The sequence below is a fragment of the Lissotriton vulgaris genome, chromosome 3_1, assembly GCF_964263255.1.
Source record: "Lissotriton vulgaris chromosome 3_1, aLisVul1.2, whole genome shotgun sequence".
In the NCBI taxonomy this organism is placed as follows: Eukaryota; Metazoa; Chordata; class Amphibia; order Caudata; family Salamandridae; genus Lissotriton; species Lissotriton vulgaris.
Genome location: NC_141689.1, coordinates 1819372035 through 1819392478, shown reverse-complemented (window position 1 = coordinate 1819392478; position 20444 = coordinate 1819372035).

Below are 20444 nucleotides of genomic sequence, written 5' to 3'. Positions count from 1 at the left end.
CTGTCAATCCAAGCAACAGGGGTATCCGTTGTCTCTGTTCTCCAGTAAAGCCAGAAAATGTTCTAAATCCTCTGGTTTCTCAAACTCTCAGAGTACTCTGTTGGTTGTGAGCAGCATTGTGGATGATTCCAACAAGCCATAGCAGATGTCTAGTTTATGGAGTGTGGGTCTCAGTGCTAGGAGTTTTATTCCTTTGGACCGTCGTTTCCTAGGAGAAGTCTACAGCTATGTTTACTTTACTGTCCTTTTACATGAAAGGCTCATTGTGTTGCTTGGCTGCCACAATGAGTTGCCTGGTAGTGTAGCAGGTCCACGGTGACACTCCAATGTGGGTGAATGTCAGACCGGAGAACTCTGGAAGCAAGGAAGCTAGAACTCCAGTCATGTTGTTTGCTTTGGACCTCTGTGGGACCCCAGGAATCTGATGTACTTACTCCTGCTACAGACCTCCACCTCAACTAACTTTTTACAAACTGTCCATAGTTCTTGGCTCAGATGTGGACCTCTTTCCAGCCTGGTAATGCTATCCGCAAGGTCCACCATTTTCCTCTGCATTGAATCCACATGTGTTTGGAAAGCACCTAGGTCCAAGCGCAAAGATTTTATTTCATCGAACATCAATTGTGTGTCTTCGAGCCATTGGCACTTGTTCTTTCTTATGGTAACTGCTTCCATTAAAAACAGTTGCCATGTATCCTTGCCTTTGGGCATCTATGTTGCAAGGGGGTGGGTATGGGGGGTGGAAGGAAAGGTGGGAATTTCTGTTTATGGTGCAATCCCTAATGTTAGTAATTAGGAGGCCTCTACAGTTCCCTGTAGGTCCAAGTGTGTGAGTCGAGGAGTGGTAACTCTCTTGGCTGCTACATAGATTTTCACTCTGGCTATGTTCGTAGAGCCCCTAGAACAGGGTCACGATCCTCTCCCCTGGTAGGGTGCTGCAAACTGATTACTTAATCATCCCACTGCTGGTGAGTATGAGTAGTGTGCTGTGTAGGTAAGAAGATGCAATTATTCACCTGGTCAGGTAGTCCTCGGCCACGCTCTGTGATTAAGGCATCTTCGCCTCGGTAAGTTGTGGTCTCTTCTCTCCGCACTGGCATTTCTATTACGATTTGGAAGGGAAGTGCACTCTGCAGGAGCTAGTGTGTGGCCTGTGTGGATCTAAGGAGCATGTTGCCCTACATTCACCAAGTGGCAGCGTATCGTGATGGGATTTTGCATGTTGTGGTGAACAGGCCCTTTCACTCCGACCAGTTTTATATAGTGTTCTGCACTTATCTAAGGTGAGGACTCAGTGTACCATTTGTTTGTTTGTGGGCCCTTCAGATTATTAGCAGCCAGGCATGCAGTGAGCCACCATTGATGGGGGTCACATAGAGTCTGCCAACCCCTTCTTCTAGAATGTGCTCAGTTTCAAACTGGTGATATCTTGTGAATCAGACCTCGGGATCAGGCTGTATATCTCCCTGTGTATGTTTGGTGCACCGTCTTCCATCAAAAGGCCCTTGCATGCCTCCCACTGCCCTACCCAGCACACAGGGCCCGACTCCCACAACAGTGGCTGCCGCTTCCGTGTGGCCAGTCTTGGTCTGTTACTTGGCCTTTCCTGGTTCCAGGGACCAGTGTTCTCATATGCTACCCTGCAAGTAGTGATAAGGGTAGATGGCCCGCACTGGTGCTTTCCTCGTCTTCCATTTAGGTGTCTTACTAAAACCCGTCGGGTCAAATGGCCGTCCAATATGACATTCTTTCTAATGCCACTGAGGGCATAGCATCGTTCTGGATGGTTCACTGTTTCTGTGCTAGTGCCATGCCCTACCCCCTAAGGTTCCACACTCTTAGCTGTGTGAGCTGTTAGTGTTTTTAAAATCTTGTAAATATTTTAATCAGTGCTATTTTACCTCACTCAGCAAGGCGATCCTGCAGGCGAGATTGAATTCGCTTGTCAGGGCTCTACACACCGGCGCAGCCGAGTCAGGCGCTGACGCCGGTACACAGAGGGACAGCCGCAATCTTTGGGGTAGGCAGGGTAGCGGTCCAGCTCTTGGACGCCTCCCGCCTTCCCCTGCTACTCAAGGCGGTAACTACTGAGCTTTGGCAGACAGATTGCTCTCTTTCCCCTGAGGTGGAAGCCAGGGGCACCCTTACTTTCCCTCTATTGTTACGCGTGTGAGCTGTTAGTGTTTTTAAAATCTTGTAAATATTTTAATCAGTGCTATTTTACCTCACTCAGCGAGGCGATCCGGCAGATTGAATTCGCTTGTCAGGGCTCTACACACCGGCGCAGCCGAGTCAGGCGCTGACGCCGGTACACAGAGGGATAGCCGCCATCTTTGGGGTAGGCAGGGTAGCGGTCCAGCTCTTGGACGCCTCCCACCCTCCTCTCCATGCATTTAAACAGCTGGGCTTCCCGTCCGCGCAGCGGGCGGGCGCTGCGAGCGCACCGATGGCGCACCAAAGGCGCGCCTAAGGCAAGCCCGTCTGCGCCCGTCCGCGCCTGGCACGTGCCTAGGGCCAGTTCCCCTGTCCGTCGGGCGGGCACTAATGGTATTCGTTGGAATAGAGACCAGCTCCTTCAATTGAAACCTCTGCGATGTCTGTCCACCTCGCGCTGTTGCCCCTGTCACCTGGAGGATGCCCCCTTTAACTGTTCGCAATGCAACTTCACTCTCCCTCCATGGTGCAAACGCCCCTCTCCCCTTCCCAGCTTGGCTAAGCGCTTGACTCACCTTTCGACGCTGAAAGCGGGCTTAATTAACTGCCGCTCCTTGCCTCGACACTCCAGTGAGATTTGGACGTCAGTAGTATCTGACGCTTGGGATATTTTGTTCCTTACTGAGACATGGATTAGGGACACCTCTAACCCTGATATCTATCTGGCTACCCCACCGGGTTACCTTTTGAAGGGTATCAATTGTGAAGGGGGCAAAATAGGAGGAGGCCTTGCCATTATCCTAAAATCCCACCTTAATCTGACCATCAGTAAACTTATGAATACCGGGATGATTGAAGCTATGTATTTTACCATTGCTGATGCTGCGGCGGTAATCCTTGCGGGTATTCTAGTCTACAACCCGCCTACGGCTTCGACCCTCTCTTTAACTACATTAATTCACCTGATGGCTGATCTCTCCCTTAAGCACCCACACTTTATAGTACTCGGAGATTTTAATCTCCACGTGGACAACTTACTCTGTATGCAGGCCAATCACCTGTTAGAAACTATGCAGAGCTTGAATTTGCCTTAACTAGTTAAGGGTCCAACACATATAGCTGGGCATACACTTGACCTAATTTTTTCTAACTTCTCGAATATTACGGTTCATCCTCCCCTCCCTCTTACCTGGTCAGATCACCATGTCATTCCTTTTGATCTAGAGCTAACTTTTGGACCTAGACCTACTGCCCTTGGTAAAGAGATGGGAAGAAAATGGCATAAAGTTACCTGCTCGACTTTAGACCCCTTACTCAGCTATCAGCCTGACCCTTTGTCTAGTGACATTGATGAAAATGTGGCCAAACTTAACTCCGCGTTGCTCCTTGCCATTGATTCCATCTCCCCTCTTCAACCTATTACTTCTGCTAGAACCCGACCTTCTGCCCCATGGTTCTCCCCGGCCCTCCGTGAGGAAAAAAGCTGCTGCAAAATATTGGAACGCAAGTGGCGACAGAATTATGACCTTGAGTCTAAAACGATCTATAAGACCGCTCTAAAAAAGTTCCTTAAACTAAAAAGAGTTACTATGAGAGACTTCTTCTCTCTACAAATTTCCAATGCTAAGAATTCTTCAAAAAGCCTCTTTAGCATTGTTAAGGACTTTGTCAACCCTCCCGCTAGGGCCTCTCAGAACCCTTCTAGCCAGGCACTATGCAATGGCCTGTCCGATTATTTCCTAGAGAAAACTGATAAGATCAGAATCTCGTTTCCTACTGATGAGGTCCCCCCGGATCCCCTCGTCAGGGACCCGGAATCTGCATCCCTGCAGTCTTTTAACGAGTTGACTCCTGAGACTGCATTAAAGCTGCTTATTCAGTGCAAATCTGGCTCTCCTTCTGATCCAATTCCTGCCAAGGTCATGGGTGACCTGGCCCCCTCATTGGTCAGACCTTTTCTTTCCATCTGGAATGCCTCCCTTTATCATGGCAAATTCCCGACTGCTTGGAAGGAGGCTCTGCTGGTCCCCATTCTAAAAAAGCCGGACGCTGATCCTGCCAATTTTAGCAACTATCGCCCCATTTCCCTCCTCCCTAAACCTGCAAAAATCTTGGAAAAGGCTGTGCAGCTACAATTGACAGAATACTTAGAAAACAATCTCTTACTGCACGATTCTCAGTCCGGATTTAGAGCGGGTTTCAGTACCGAGACTGCTCTTTTGGAGGTTTCCGAGACGATCCGTGAGTGTGTGGATAGGAGCGAGGAGGCCATGTTGGTCCTCCTCGACCTATCCGCCGCTTTTGACACAGTTTCACATAAGATCCTTCTAGATCGTCTGAGGCAAGCTGGAATTGGTGGCACTGCACTATCCTGGATTGAGTCATTCCTTACGGGAAGATCTCAGAAGGTGGCCCTCAGGCCTTTTAAATCAGAGGGTAAACCCCTTCTTTGTGGTGTCCCGCAGGGCTCTGCCCTGAGCCCTCTGTTTTTTAATATCTATCTTGCACCTTTGGCGGGAGTGGTGGAATCTTGCGGGGTCAGGGTGATCTCATACGCTGATGACAGTCAGCTGGTATTTTCTTTTAGAGATAACTCTGACTCCACCTTTGCCAACTTCCGCGACTGTCTGGACAACATCTGTGCCTGGATGACCACCAACCACCTTAGGCTTAACACCGATAAGACAGAGGTCTTATTTTTTAACCAGAAAACTCTGTTGTCCCCTAGCCTGTGGTGGCCCACAGTGCTTAACCCCCCGCCTACTCCTGTTCATTCAGCACGCAACCTTGGCTTTCAGTTTGATGATTCCCTTTCCTGTAAAGCCCAAATTAACAAGGTCACTTCAGCTTGCTTTGCGAAACTTCGCATGATCAAAAAGATCTTCCCGTATCTCCCCTTAGATGCCCGCAGAACCATCACTCAGGCCCTTATTACATCTCACCTGGATTACGCCAACAGCTTGTACGCCGGTGCCCCTCAATATCTGATTGAACGTCTTCAGATTGTACAAAATGCGGCAGCAAGACTGATTGGCAATATCCCATATCGGCAGTCGGTTGCTACCTACCGCAAAAAACTACACTGGCTTCCTATTGCAAGCCGCATTCAATTCAAGATCCTCACCCTCGCCTTTCGTGCCCTTAACGGTCTTGGTCCAGGATACTTGAAAAAGCGAGTGGTAGTATCTCAATCAATTAGAATGCTGAGATCTAACAGTCTACGTCTCCTGACTGTGCCACGTTTCCGACGATCCAGAATGGGCGGCAGAGGGTTTGGCGTAATGACTGCCAAACTCTGGAACAGCCTCCCACTTGACCTTAGGTTCTGCCCGTCTGAATCCCTCTTTCGCAGTAAATTAAAAACGTGGCTGTTCTCCAGGTCATGAACTTAGTCCTGAACTTGTCCTGATCCTCTTTTATACTCCTGAGCCCCTGTCTTAGCTCCGGGACACCCCTTCGGGGGTAGCCGTGCGCTGTATAAGCTACTTAAAATAAATAAATAAAATAGTCATGAACATCTGCTTCCTGGGGATCGCAATACATCTCAGGGATGGTGGAGTTTTTTTAGCAAGAGTCAGTCATCTTCGTTGTGGCCAGGCTTCACCTCCTCTAATGTTTTTTTCAACATAAAGTAATATTTTATTACTAGACCTTACTATAGCATCACTTTAACCTTTGGTTTTTTAGTGTGTGTGTGTGTGAGTGTGCGCGCGTGTGTGTGTGTGTGTGTGTATAGTGTTGATCGCATAGCTTGTCTTATACTTTGACTGGTTTCAAATGGCTTCTTCAAAGAAAGAACAGCTTACCCTTATATTTGAGTATATATAAATAGTTGATAGCTAGGCTTCTTAGGAGCATTTCAGAGTATAGCATTCAACTTTTGAAATTATATTGTCATCATCAAAGGTGAAAAAAACCCAACAACTATGCAAATACCCTATGTAATTCTTCTACTTCGAAAAAGACATTGTCTATGCTAAGACCATTGTTTTCACCCACAGCCATAGACCACAACTTGTGCTCTCTCGTGCCTCTCCTCATTCTCTGTTTTAATTCACCATTCATGTAGAGGCTTCCGTACTGATGGTTCGCAGAGTGCTAAACACAACACCCCCACATCAAAGCTTGCAATACGAAAGTTACTACACTGAAACACTGGGGAGCCCAATGCCTCTCATTGTGAAGAATAAAATATTTCCATAAAACTTTTTATTGCCATCTTCTTTTCAAATAACAAAAGAAAGGGAACATTAACAAACACATCATATTGGATACAATAAAAGGCATATATACTGACATTACATAATAGTCTGTTAACAGCAGAATAACCAATATAGTCACTCTTACCTGTGTTTCATTAAGATCAGGCCCCCTGAAAACGGTCCTACTATGGCTTCTATATCTTAATATGGGTTTGCAGGACGCTTCTATTCTTGAAAACAGCTTCCTACATAGTGAGGAAAGATCCATGCCTCATATCCATGTGTGAACAATGATGCTGTTTCAGCTTTATTTCAGGTGCTTCAGTAGCTCCGATTTTTGTAGTCACAAGTGAAAGGAAGTAAGGGGCATATTATCAAGGGGGTTAATCTCTGCTTTTTTGGCTTTAAAAGCCAAGAAAGCGGAGATAAAATTATCTCCCTATTACCTAGCTGTCGCTAACACCAGTTAGCGGCAGCTAGTAGGAGAAAGCGACCATCTTGGGCCCACTTTGCATGTCAGTGATATTTATCACTAATGACATGCAAAGTGGGCATGCCAAGTTGTTAGCGACTGGAAATGTACATGTATTGTACATGTATTTATATAGCGCAAATCACCGACCCGGTATCTAAGCGCTTGCTTAGGGAACCCGTCCTGGTATTCCCCTGTGAGATAACCCCGGCAGGGTATCCACAAGGTGAAAGCCAGGCATCCCACCGCGAGGGGCCGTTGTGGAGATTAAGCAAGCTATTGCCCAGAGTCGCAGAGTGTGAACCCGTGAATTGAGTAGGCACCGGAGCGAGAATTGTCGAGTCCGTGGACATTTTAGGACTCAAGACCCGGAAACAGTCGCTAATATCGCTATCTCCTATTACAAACTTTTGGAGATATTCGCGCTAAGCGCGAATATCTCCAAAAGCTAACACCTGCCCTGAGCAGTTCTTAGCCATGTTATCCAATGGGAGGTGGATAACATGGCTAAGAGCATTAGCTCGCTAATGCATGAATATCGCTGACTTTTCAGCGATATTAATGCATTGCGGCCGATTTTTATCGCATTTGCGATAAACCTTGGTAAAACAAAGGTTTATCTGCGATAAAAATCGCTGCAGCTCGGCGATAATTTTTTCACGCTAACCAACCAATAGCGATAATTATCGCTATTTCTTGGTAATACGCCCCTAAGAGACTTATAATAAGGAGGGGATGTGGAATTGCCTTTCAATCTTTGAAAGATACCAATGCTAGAGAACAAGTTACTGGCAAAAAAAATGTTTTCTTCTTCAGTACATGACCTTTCATAGATTCACATGCTTGAATTATTACAAAACCAGCTAAACAAATACATTAGTCGAAAGTGGGTCGGAAGACCACCTTAAGTGTACAAGTTGTGCAGCACTTCTTGTTACAAATCCATATATTTTCTTCTTTATACATTTGTGCAGTAGTGCTTTGCAAAGGTACATGTAGTTTTCTGCTTTGTTTCTTTGTAAATATCCAGAACAGGAAAGCCTTAAGGAAAATAAAAAAAAATGATGAGAGGATTGCTTGAATAATCTTGGCCACTGATAATTACTCTTAACTAAAATCTAGTCCATAGTTTCTTTACCCAGCATGTTACCTCAGACAGGAACCAGCCATATGCAAATCAGTCTTGTGCCTGCTCTTACAGTAACAGTGCAGCCTCAACTGCCAGGTCAGGCCCTTCATAGCGGGAACACAAGCAATCTCAGATAAGTTTCGGACACTTTGTGACTATCTGTGCCTTGTCAGTAAGGTGCAGTTTAATTCCTATGACACTAGACCCATGTTTGCTTATTGCCATCTTGCTTATTACATCACCATGAGGTAAACATAAAAAGTATTGGTTAATTGCTTAAATTAATCTTAGTCACCAGGACTTACTCTGGGATGCAATCCCGTCTATATTTTCTTTGGTCTTGCTCCAATAGGATCACCCCAGCGTCACCTGCCTGGCCAGGCCTCTTCTGAACAGGAACACTAGCAACCCCAGCCTGGTTTTGGTCTATCTGGACCTTGTCAGTGGGTTGCAGCTTGAGTATTATGGCACAGTGAGCATGGTACCCATGCTTAGGCCTATCTGTCACACTTAGGGGATCACACTGAGGAAAACAAAAACTCGATGGCTGGATTGCTTGAATTAATCTCAGCCACTAGTAAGTACTCTGAGCCATAATCCATTCAATCCTGTGCAGGAATGCCAGCAAAGAATGCTGCTCTGGCCACCAAGCTCTCGATGAGGGAGCTCTCACACTGCTGCAAAATGGTCTACCAACCTGAGAATACAATAAATTGACACATGCTGCAATGCAGTAAAAAAATGTTTTCAATTGGATAGGAGGAGTAAGAAAGGGGTAGACCCTAAAAACTCCAGGACCGGGGTCCAATAGTCAATACAGAAAAACGGTGGTCCTGGTTAAGTTACAATTTATATGTTAAATCCAGTATTTGTATCAAAATAGTACCCACCACAAATTCATTCGTCATACATGAAAACAGTTGAAGTAATGTACATTGAACCAAATATGTATTTAGTATGCATTTATTTATGCATAGTTAGTATTGACGCATTATTACTTTTGCGAGCTATTGAGCTTGTATCCAAAACACATAAAAACTAAAATGCAATTATGTAGTCATTACATTTCAATGTGCTCTCAGAAGAAAGGAAAGGGAAGGTGTGCAAGTTGTGAGGGACCGGGTAAAGGTGGTGTGACTGGTTTAAGAACATCACGTAGAAATCAAGATGCCTTTACAATCGTTAGGTACATGGTTCCAAAAATGCATCAAACATAGGTTTAAATTCATTAATTTCCTTGTGTCCTATGTTGTGCTCGAGTGGCGTAGTCTACGTTTCGACCCCCAAAATACGCTGTAAGGGTGACTGTTGCCTCATGTTGGGGTCTTCATCAGGACTGAGAGTAGTGAGGGCCTACAAAAATAGTAAGGGAATCAATTACCTCTATATTATGAATCAGTGGGTGCGTTTATTGCACTATATATTCAGTAAAAATTAATTATTATTTACATACATCATCAGAATTAACTGGATTCTTCAGAAAACTCAGACTAAAAAACTTCTTTACCAACAAACCCACAGCAATCACGACTGCCTTTACCAATCTGAGACCACCTTCTACCTTCATGCCAAGCATGGCCTCCGTATCACACAAAATATTGACCTATGAAAGTGTGGTTTTAAGGGATGTACTCAAAGTACTAAATGAGAAGTCATACGTGAAATACAACATCACAGCAGGTGAAAAGATAGCACTGGACTCCCTCAAGAACAACAAGTCCATAGTAATTAAACCTGCGGATAAGGGGGGCTCCATTGTCATGCTCAACACAGAGGATTATAAGTCGGAAATCCATTCCCAACTGATGGATGGCATCAGCTACAGACCAGTGATGGGTGACCCGACCCCGGGAATCAGAAAGGAGATCCAAACACTGACCAAACAAGCCCTAGAGTTAGGCTTTATTACGAACAAAGAACTATTATACCTCAATGTGGAACAGCCAAGGACACCTACAATTTATGTACTTCCAAAAGTCCACAAGAACCCACTTAAACCACCTGGACGCCCTATTATTTCAGGATGCGGATCGCTCCTGGAACCACTATGTAAATACGTTGATGTTTTCTTAAAGCCACTTGCAGAGGCAACCCCTACTTACCTCAGAGATACTATGCAAGTCATCAATTTTATAGCTCAAACACCTTTTAACAAGACCAATCAAATCCTGGTGACAATGGATATTATTTCACTTTACACCAGCATACCCCAGAGACCTGCATTAAACTGTATCAAGAGAGTTCTTGAAAGACGAGATCAACCGGCCACAGTCCCCACTGAATTCATAGTGGACTTACTTGAAATTGCGATGACCAAAAATTACTTCATTTTTCAAAACAAATTTTTCATTCAAAGCAAGGGAGTCGCTATGGGTGCTGCATTTGCACCGGACCTGGCGATTCTCTATATGTCTGAATATGAACATGAATGTATACTGGCAGCAACCAACCCTTATCGTGACATGATCTCCACCTGGCATCGATACATCGATGATGTCCTGATGATTTGGACAGGGGATGAAGGCTCTCTACATGCATTCCTAGTATGGTTGAATACTCAATCAGAGGATATAAAGTTCACCATGACGATGAGCACAGAATCTATCGACTTCCTCGACATCACCATCAAAGTGGACAATGACCACCTCTATTCCACCCTCTTTAGGAAACCGTCTGAGCGGAATTCACTTCTGAGGTATACCAGTCACCACACAAGGGCCCTGAGGGACAATTTACCTTTTGGCCAATTCCTCCGTCTACGGAGGAATTGTTCCCGTAAAGAGGACTTTTTCAAGGAATCAGATGATCTAATCACCCGTTTGGTGGACAGAGGATATCCACAACGCCTGGTAAAAAGATCACGAAAAAGAGCTGTAGGCTCTCACTACTCTCAGTCCTGATGAAGACCCCAACATGAGGCAACAGTCACCCTTACAGCGTATTTTGGGGGTCGAAACGTAGACTACGCCACTCGAGCACAACATAGGACACAAGGAAATTAATGAATTTAAACCTATGTTTGATGCATTTTTGGAACCATGTACCTAACGATTGTAAAGGCATCTTGATTTCTACGTGATGTTCTTAAACCAGTCACACCACCTTTACCCGGTCCCTCACAACTTGCACACCTTCCCTTTCCTTTCTTCTGAGAGCACATTGAAATGTAATGACTACATAATTGCATTTTAGTTTTTATGTGTTTTGGATACAAGCTCAATAGCTCGCAAAAGTAATAATGCGTCAATACTAACTATGCATAAATAAATGCATACTGAATACATATTTGGTTCAATGTACATTACTTCAACTGTTTTCATGTATGACGAATGAATTTGTGGTGGGTACTATTTTGATACAAATACTGGATTTAACATATAAATTCAATTGGATAGGGTCTGGCAATTGTTAGCATTGTGAAACAAGAAAATGAGTTGGTTGATCTGAATTCTAGGAATCCTTGCAAGCATCTAAGATGTTAACCTTCGTTAGCCACTGAGGAGGATTGCTGTAAAAGGTTCAGAAGGACCACTATTGATTAAGATTGAATGATGGTGGATTTTAAAAAACAAATGCTCAAAGAATCTGACAAAAGGTCTTTTGATGGTAAAGGCTTGGAGTTCCCTTTACCACTGGCCGAAAGATTTGATACAAAATCTTCATAAACTCCTCAGGACTGGACTGGAAAAGCCTGTTTGTCCTCTGGGCCACCTTAGATAATCTAGTTATGGCCACCAAATGCATTCTTATAAAGAGATACTTAATCCCCATCTGAGCAAAACACAGCAGACAAGAAAGGATTTCATGCAGGGTCATCAATAATGGGTCCCATCCCTTAGGACATGACAAGATATAAAAGCATTGTCATTTCAGTTCTGGCTGCTGCCCGTATTACTCTGCATTGTTCTGGCAAATCTACAGACCCTTACTGTCAGTCCTCAGCAGTCAAGCTATAATATGAAGCAATGTCAGATTGTGGTGCATAATTTGACTATGATTCCTGGTGAGCAAATGAGGATACAGTTTGAACTGTATTGAAGCCCAGATAGATATACTCCAAAGGTCTGTGAGCTGTTATAATCACTGTGTAAGACTCCATCTTCATTGTGGGCAATTCCCTAGATATCTGAAACCAGGGAGATGGGTGGAAAAGTGTGAACACATTACTTGGAACAGGGAATCACATAGGCTTCACACATCATTGTTGGGTACCACTACATGCTTGAAAATAACTGATATTTGACAATATGCTCCCACACTGGAATTCCCCATTGCTGTAGTAGGAGTTGCAGTTGATTGTTGTTTATCCAGGTACATATTCCACAAGCTGTGAAACATTATGTTGTGTTACTCTGCCCCACTGTTGTTTTTCTTATTTGGATATGAATACCGAGATTGATTCCCCTGTGTTTTCAGATATAAATCGAAGTGGTCATGGTCTGTGTGATGTCTGAGTTAGGTGTTACTGACACAAGGAAGAAAATACATGAAGACCAACTTCATTACTTTGAGTTCTAGGATGTTTATGTGCAATGACCACTCCTGTGGTATCCACAGGTCACTTGCTGAATGTTCTTGCAAATACGCACTAACCCTACATAGAAGTAAAGAATCAAACTAATTTAGATGCAAAATTATTTAAAATAATAACTATCCCCCAGATTCATCAAAGTGCCATTTTGCGAGTCCTTAATAGCGATTTTTAAGGAATCGCTATTAAAGACTTGCAAAACGGGATGCATGTAGAAATTGCAATATTTTTGGCGATTTCTACTGCTTCCTTATTTGCGATTCGGTAATTGCTAATCGCAAATAAGGAATGGCTTTCCCATTCATTCCTAATGGGGAGTCATTCCTTTTTTGTGATTAGCAATTACCGAATTGCAAATAAGGAAGCAATTTCAAGGGTGCCAGGGTGTCCAAAGGACACCCTGTAGCACCCCTGAAATGCAATTGTACACTGGTGTTGCGCACACACATGTCCAAAGGACATGTGTGTGTGTAACATACAACTTAGAAAAATGCACTAAAGTGCATTTTTCTAAGTTTTCGCTATTTACCACGAAGTTACACTTCGCGGTAAATAGCGGCCCCATATTGCGAATTCGCAATTTTAAAAAGGTTCATGAATAGCATTTAAGGAATCTCTAATTGAGATTCCTTAAATGCGATTTTTCGCAATTTAGCGATTTCTATAATTGTGATTTTTGCATTTGGGATGATGAATCCCAAATGCAAAAATAGCGCTCGCAAAGGGCCAGATTCTCAGAATCTGGCCCTTTGCGAGCCGATTTCAGCTTGATGAATCTGGCTGCAAGTATGCAAGCATTAATGTAAAATGTAAAGATGAAATGACACACATATTCAATGTGCAGACTACAGAGCTAAGGCGTGATTTAGATCTTGGTGGTTTTATCACTGTCCCTCCTCTGCATTGGTCACAAGTGCTCTATCAAGCTCACGGTGTTCTGCCCGCCATATTTAGAGGTATGATGGCTGACTCTCCATCAACATTGAGGGGCCCATTAGGATGTAGGGTGGATTGCCACCGCCATGTGGGCGGTAGCGATCCGCCCGACATCCTTGTCCGCCCGCCACCCGTTTCCCCCCGCCATATTACTATGGCGGGGGGACAGCGGCGGACGGAAACACCGTCTGCCACATTTCCGCCCTTGTCACCTTGCGGCCGGGGCAGAAAAGGGTGTATATGGTGGCGGTGTCTATCAGACACCGCCAACCATATTAGCATGGGCTTTGGGAGATGCCTTTCCGTGTCGGCAATGCCGTCACGGAAAGGCAGGTGGTCTTCACTTTGGGGGGCCCCTGTGGGCCCCCATGGTGAAGGCGAGGTGGGGGGTGCACATAGGGGGTACCTGTGGTACCCCCCTGCATTTGCATACACAATGTTTGTGTATGTAAATGCATGCCATGCATTTATAGCATTGCGGCGGGTGCACGTGTAAACACCGCCCGCCGCAATGTTATAAATGCATGATGTGCCCGCCACTGTGGCGGGCGCATCATAATATGCAAGGCAGGACCGCCGCTCAGCTCGCGTGTGGTCCCGTTTTCCGCGAGGATGGCGGGCGGGCGGGCAAAGTCCGCCCGCCATCCTAATGGGGGCCTGAGTGTTTATTTTTTTAAATATATTTTTATTGCAGGAATTAGTAAATCGTTACAATATCGACCAGCATTGTATCATAAGCAATATCAACAGAATAAGACCCTCTGCCCCCCCCCCGTAAGTTCCGTACACAGCCATCCGGCCCACAACCCTGGGGTCGGGCGGCGAAATGCAATGGGGGATCAGTAGGATGCTTGAGCTGGTCCGGATGATTCACTGTCCGTCATCTGCTTTTCTAAACAAGCCTATAAACCCAAAAGAATACCCCCACCCACAAAAGCCTACTAACTAAAAGAAAACCCCCCCCAACCCCACCACCAGCGCCAGGGAGCTACCGACACAGGATCTGCCATGGGACCCACGGGGAAAGCAATAGGACTATCAGTACAAACGTTTACCGGGACTCAGGGCGAGTCGCGTCTTCACCTTCAGAGTCGCTGGGGGCACAATAATCCCTAAGGGCCTGCACCAACATTTCCCACTCCAGCGCGGCCTCCTGCGCCTTCTCATTACGCTGCCTCCAAGCTAGTTGATATCTCAGCGCGCTCTCCCCCGCCGCCCACTTCAAAAGCTCACTGTGCCATCTGCTGCCCGACGGACCAACTCGTGCCTTCCAGTTCCTGGTCACCTCTCGTTTAGCAAGGAGGAGCCCTAGGTCGACAAATTTACTAGAAATTTTATTTCTGGGGGTATGGGGGAACCAGTGTAGGAGCCCCACCGCCGCATCAAATGATAAGGATCTCCCCGTCACCTCCTCCAGGGTCGTTTCTACTTCCTGCCAGTAAGATGACAGACCTGGACAGGCCCATAGCATATGTAGGAGGTCCGCTTCCTGAGCTGGGCACCTAGGGCACGCCGCCGAATCCGTGGCAAAATATCGCCTGATTTTCACCGGGGTCAGGTACGCTCTATGGAGGACGTAATAGTGGACCAGCTGAAAACGGGCGTTGCGTGTGCCCTTCCAGGCTCGCCTCACCAACTGGGACCAAGTCGACTCCGGGATCTCCCTACCAATGTCCTCCTCCCAGCGGTTTCTTAGAGTGGTGAGAGGAGCCAACCCTTCAGTAATCAACCTGCCGTAGAGGCAAGTGACCGCCTTCACCGTGCCCGCCGACATCATCACGTATTGGCACACCTGAGATAAGGGGGGTTCCTCCTGCCCGTTCTTCCAGTGTGCCTGGATCGCTCGCACAATGGCCGAGTGTAGCAGGAAGTCACCACGGGGGACCTCGAAGCGGTCAAGAAGTTCTTGGAAGGACAAGAGCGCTCCGTCCTCGTACAGATCCCCAACCAGCTGTAACCCGGCATCCTCCCAGGCTGCCAAGCGTGACCAGTCCCCTCCATGGGGGAGGGCCGTCAGCATCCCCAACGGTATTTCAGGCGCATATGGTATCTTCAGTTGGCCTCGGGCGTGGGCCCGATTCCAACACAGGCGGATAGTCCGCTCCTCCATCGACAGGTCCCGCAGGGCCAGACGTTGACGCAGCGCTATAAAGGAGAGAACGTGCCTGGCCATGCCCGTCCCCCTCCCGTCTTCCGGGCCTCGGAATTCCCTGGCGATCTCCTGGGTGAAGGTCTGGAGCTGCGCCGCCAGATAATACTTTTCAAAGTCCGGCACCGCAAGCCCCCCCTCGTCTTTCGGCCTCATCAGGGTTTTGAGGGCCACCCGCCGGCGGCCCGACCCCCAGAGGAATCCGACCACCATGGAGCGCAACAGTCGAAACGTGGCCGGTGGGACCCAAATCGGAAGAGTCCGGAAGTAATATAATAGCCGGGGGAGCGCCACCATTTTAAGCAGGGCGGTCCGTCCTGCCACCGAAAGCGGCAGCGTGGTCCAAAAGGACATGCAGCCTCGGAGTGCTCGAATGCTGCGAGCAATGTTCCCATCTAGGAGGTCGAGTTGGTCGTGGTAAACAAATACCCCAAGGTACTTAAAACAGTCGGGTTCCCACCTAATCTCCCTACTCAGGGCAGGGGCGGGAGTACCCCTGCGTACCGGAAAAAGACAGGTCTTGGACCAGTTTACTCGGAGGCCCGAAACCTCCCCGAACTCTGTGAGCGCCACCGCCGCCCCACGTAAAGCGTCGAGCGGGTCCTCCAGGAAGAGCAACAGGTCGTCCGCATACAGTGAAACATAATGCGGGCCCGCAGGCGTCCACAAGCCCGCGTAGTGGGCTCCCGACCGAAGGTGCAGCGCGAGTGGCTCCACCGCCAACGCAAAGAGAAGTGGGGACAATGAACACCCTTGCCGCGTGCCTCGCTCTACCGGATACCGCGAGGAAATCAGTGGTCCCGCCCGGACCCTGGCCGAAGCAGAGGCATAGAGAACCGCGGTCCATCTGACAAAGCCCTCCCCAAGGCCGAATCTCCGCAGCACCGTGCAGAGGTAGTCCCACTCCAGGCTATCGAAAGCCTTCTCTAGGTCCACCGACAGGACGACCGGGGACGGGGCATCCACGAATGGTTCCCCTAGCAAACGGAACAACCTGCGAATATTCATAGTCGTGTTCCGCCGTGGGATGAAACCAGCTTGGTCTTCATGCACCAGGGAACTCATGTGTCCCAGCAACCTCGAGGCCAAGATGCTGCTCAGTATTTTATAGTCCACCGTCAGCATCGATAGGGGACGGTAGGACCCCGGGTCGGACGAGTCTCAGCCCGGTTTGAGGAGAGGAACCACCAACGCCTCACACATCGAGCTCGGGAGTCGCCCCAGCCTCTTCGCCTCCTTGTAGACCACCAATAATCGAGGGGCTAGGAGGTCAGCGTAAGCTGCATAAAACTCCACAGGCAGGCCATCCAGGCCCGGGGTCTTGTTTCTCGCCATCCGTTTAATGGCCCCGCGGATCTCCCCCAATTCAATGTCGGATCCCAGGGCTTTCGCCACTTCCTGCTCTACCGTGCGGAGCTCCAGTGGACGTAGATAATCATCAAGTCGGCCGGGGTCTCGGGCGGAGCGACTACGGTACAGACATTCGTAATAATGCCGGAAGCAGCTAAGAATCTCCGGTTGAGTGTGCACCTCGGTTCCGTCTGCCTCCCGCATACTGGTCGTCAATTGGGACTGGCGTGTAGGGTTGGCCAACCACGCCAATAACGCGCTCGATCTGTCTCCCTCAGCAATGGATCGGACCGTATAGGCCTTATAGTCAAAACAGCGGAGCCGTTCGACCTCTGCCGCCACCTTTTCCCTCGCCTCCGCCGTTTGTATTTGCAGTTCCGGGTGTCCCGGGCGGCGAAGTTCAAGCTCGCGGAGTTTCCGATCCGCTGCATCTAAATCAGCTAAGATAACGCGCTTCATGCCCACCTTCTTAGAAATACAGTAACCCCTCACCACTACTTTAAAAGCGTCCCACTCGAACGCTCTAGTACTCGCGGTGCCGCCGTTGGATGCAAAATATTCCAATATCCTGTCCCCCAGGTCCGCCCTGAAGACACTGTCCTCAAGGATCTCGGGTCGCAGCTTCCAGGTGGGCACCGCCGGCGTCCCGGGGAACCAACGAAGGTCCAGCAGGAGGGGGTTATGGTCCGAAATGGTACTGGACAAGTACTCAGATCGGACCGCTGCCGAAACCAGTTCGGGCGACCCAAGAAAGCCATCTAGTCTGACATGCAATTCATGAAGGCTCGAGAAATATGAATAATCCCTAGATGCGGGGTGATGCGCCCTCCAGATGTCCGTCAAGCCCCAGCGGGTCTGCCAATCCTGACGACCCTTAGCCGTGCGACGAACCGGAGAATCTGGAAGCGGTGGATGCGAGCGGTCAATATCTACGTCCACTACAGAATTGAAATCTCCTCCAAGCAGGAGTGGCCCGGCGAAAAAGTGGGCCAACGAGCCCGATAGCCTGGAAAGGAAGGCAGTCTGGTCCATATTAGGAGCATACACACAGCAAACGTTCAAGTCCCTCCCTTCTAGAGTGCCCGAGATGGCCACGTAACGCCCCTCTGGATCTAATACTGTTCTCGTGACTTGAAAGGGGACCCCCGCCCTGATCCATATTAGCGCCCCTCTGGCATAAGCGGAGTACGACGTGGAAAAGACCTGCCCCCGCCATCTACGCTGTATCGCCGCCCCTTCCGCCTTGTTCAGATGAGTTTCCTGCAGCAGCGCCATTTGCACTCCCCTACGCACCAAATAAGCGTGGACCTTGTGGCGCCTGGACATAGTATGAAGCCCCCTTACGTTCCAAGTGACACATTTCAAGTTAGCCACATCAGCCATTGTCCCATAATGTCCTTGCACAGTCCCCCCATCTGGGTCCCAACAAAGGAAAGACATCATTCCTCCCAGCACTGGTGGCGGCCATTTTCCCCAACCAAAACCAAACAACCCAAGAACGAACCAAACCCTCACCCACCCACCCCAGAACAGGACCCAAACTGCACCATCTAGATCCCATCCAAACCACACCTTCCATCAACCCAATAACCCCTACTAATCCCACGGTCGCCACCGTAGGAAGGCCTTAAGGGCCAGGTGCGGGCCGGGCGGAGGCAGTGGGCCCTCGACGCTCAGGCCACCAGGACTATAACAAGCCCTAAACAGTGCCAAGATCTCTCGGGGCAGAAACAGGGGCACCCCACCCCTCCCTCCCACCCTGTCAACAGCAATGGACGGCAACCGCCTCCCCCCTGCCGGGCCCCCTCCCAAAATAAGGCAGCACACCCCGTTACCCTTGTCCATCCAAAAGGTCCTCCACCGATTTCGGTGTGATCACCGGTGTGTGGGCACTATCAGTCACCGAGTCCTCCGAGTCCGATGGTGCCTCCTCTTCACCCAGGTTTTCTTCCTCCTCAATGGCTTCGTCCCGTGCACCCGACAACTCCGACAGTACTTCCAACACTCCCCTCCGCTCCGACGACGTCTCTGCAGTTGAGGGCCCTCCCGTGCGGCGATTCCTGATCCTCCTGGATCGCCGTCTCTGTTCCGGCTCATCTGCCTGTTGGGACGAGGAGCCGAAGCCATCTTTCCCAGTCCTATAAAGTTCGAGCCAGGCACAAACATCCTCCGGGGTGTCGAAGAACTGAGTTTTGTCATCGACTATGATGCGGAGCCTTGCAGGGTAGAGGAGCGAGTACTGGATGCCCTCGCTCCTGAGCTCGCGTTTGACCGCCAGGAAGGAGAAACGCTTGCGTTGAGTCTCATAGGTGTAGTCCGGAAAGATGTTCACCTGACTGTTCGCTACTTTGAACGGACCATTACGTCTGGCGGCATTGAGGATTAGGTCCCTGTCCCGAAAGTGCAATAAGCGCGCCACCACCGGCCTCGGGGTGCGTCCCTGTTGCGGTGGCCGTGCCGGGACTCTGTGGGCACGCTCCAGAGTGTAGAAGGAGGACAGCCCCTCCGGGGCTACCGTGTCACGGAGCCAGGTCTCTAAGTATGTCACCATGTCGCCATCCTCGATCTTTTCCGGGAGACCCACCACACGAATGTTGTTTCTCCTGTTGCGACCTTCCGCGTCCTCCGCCCTCTGCTCCAGGGTCGCAATTCGGGATAAGGCATCCTTCATCGTCGCAGCCAAGGTTCGCTGCGCCGGCTCCAAGGTTTTCACCGAGCTCTCCACTTCCTTGACCCGGTCCGAAAGTTTGCCGTGGTCCGCTCTGAGGAGGCCTAGGCTCGTCACCACCTGGGCAATGTCCTGTTGGAGGGCCGCTCTCGTGGTCGTTATCGCCTCCAGGACGCGGTCGAACTGTTGTTGCATCGACGCGCCACCAGAACTCTTTGGGTCCCCATGCTCCTCTTTGTCCTGGGCTTCCGAGTCCGAGGCGGTCGGGGTAGGCCCCTTGGCTCCTCTAGGTTTCCCCATGTCGCCGGGGGCACTCCGTGAAGGTCCCGGAGTAGGCGTCTCCGGGTGCAGATGTCGATCACGACCCTCCCGGATACTGGGCCTCAAAGCGAGTGTGGGAGACCCCCTTCGCCAGGGCCTGTGGAGACTTCTCCGCTTCGGCTCACGCCACCGCCACGGCGACCGAGGGCACCGATGAGGGGGCGGAGACAACCGTCGTCGAGTCGGGGAGGCCCGTTCACCCGCTAGAGATCCGGGGTGAGGGTCACCAACTCCACCGGACAATTTGCGGCGCCAAAGTGTCGCGCCTCCCATGGAAGTGGACTGGCCGGGAAGACGTAGCTAGGTGCGGAGTCGTGAGTCGGGCCACCGCCTTGATCACAGGGCGTCCGCTCCCGGGGTCCCCTATAACGTGGGCATCCGTCCGGTCACCCAACCGAGTACAAACTCGTTGTGAAAAGTCCGATCCAGTAGACAGCCAGTGCCCAGAGCAGCCGGGGATGGCAAAGTCGGGAACAAGTCGCTACCCGCGAGCTCCTCCAAGTCAATGGGTCCGACCAGGGGGACAAAGGAG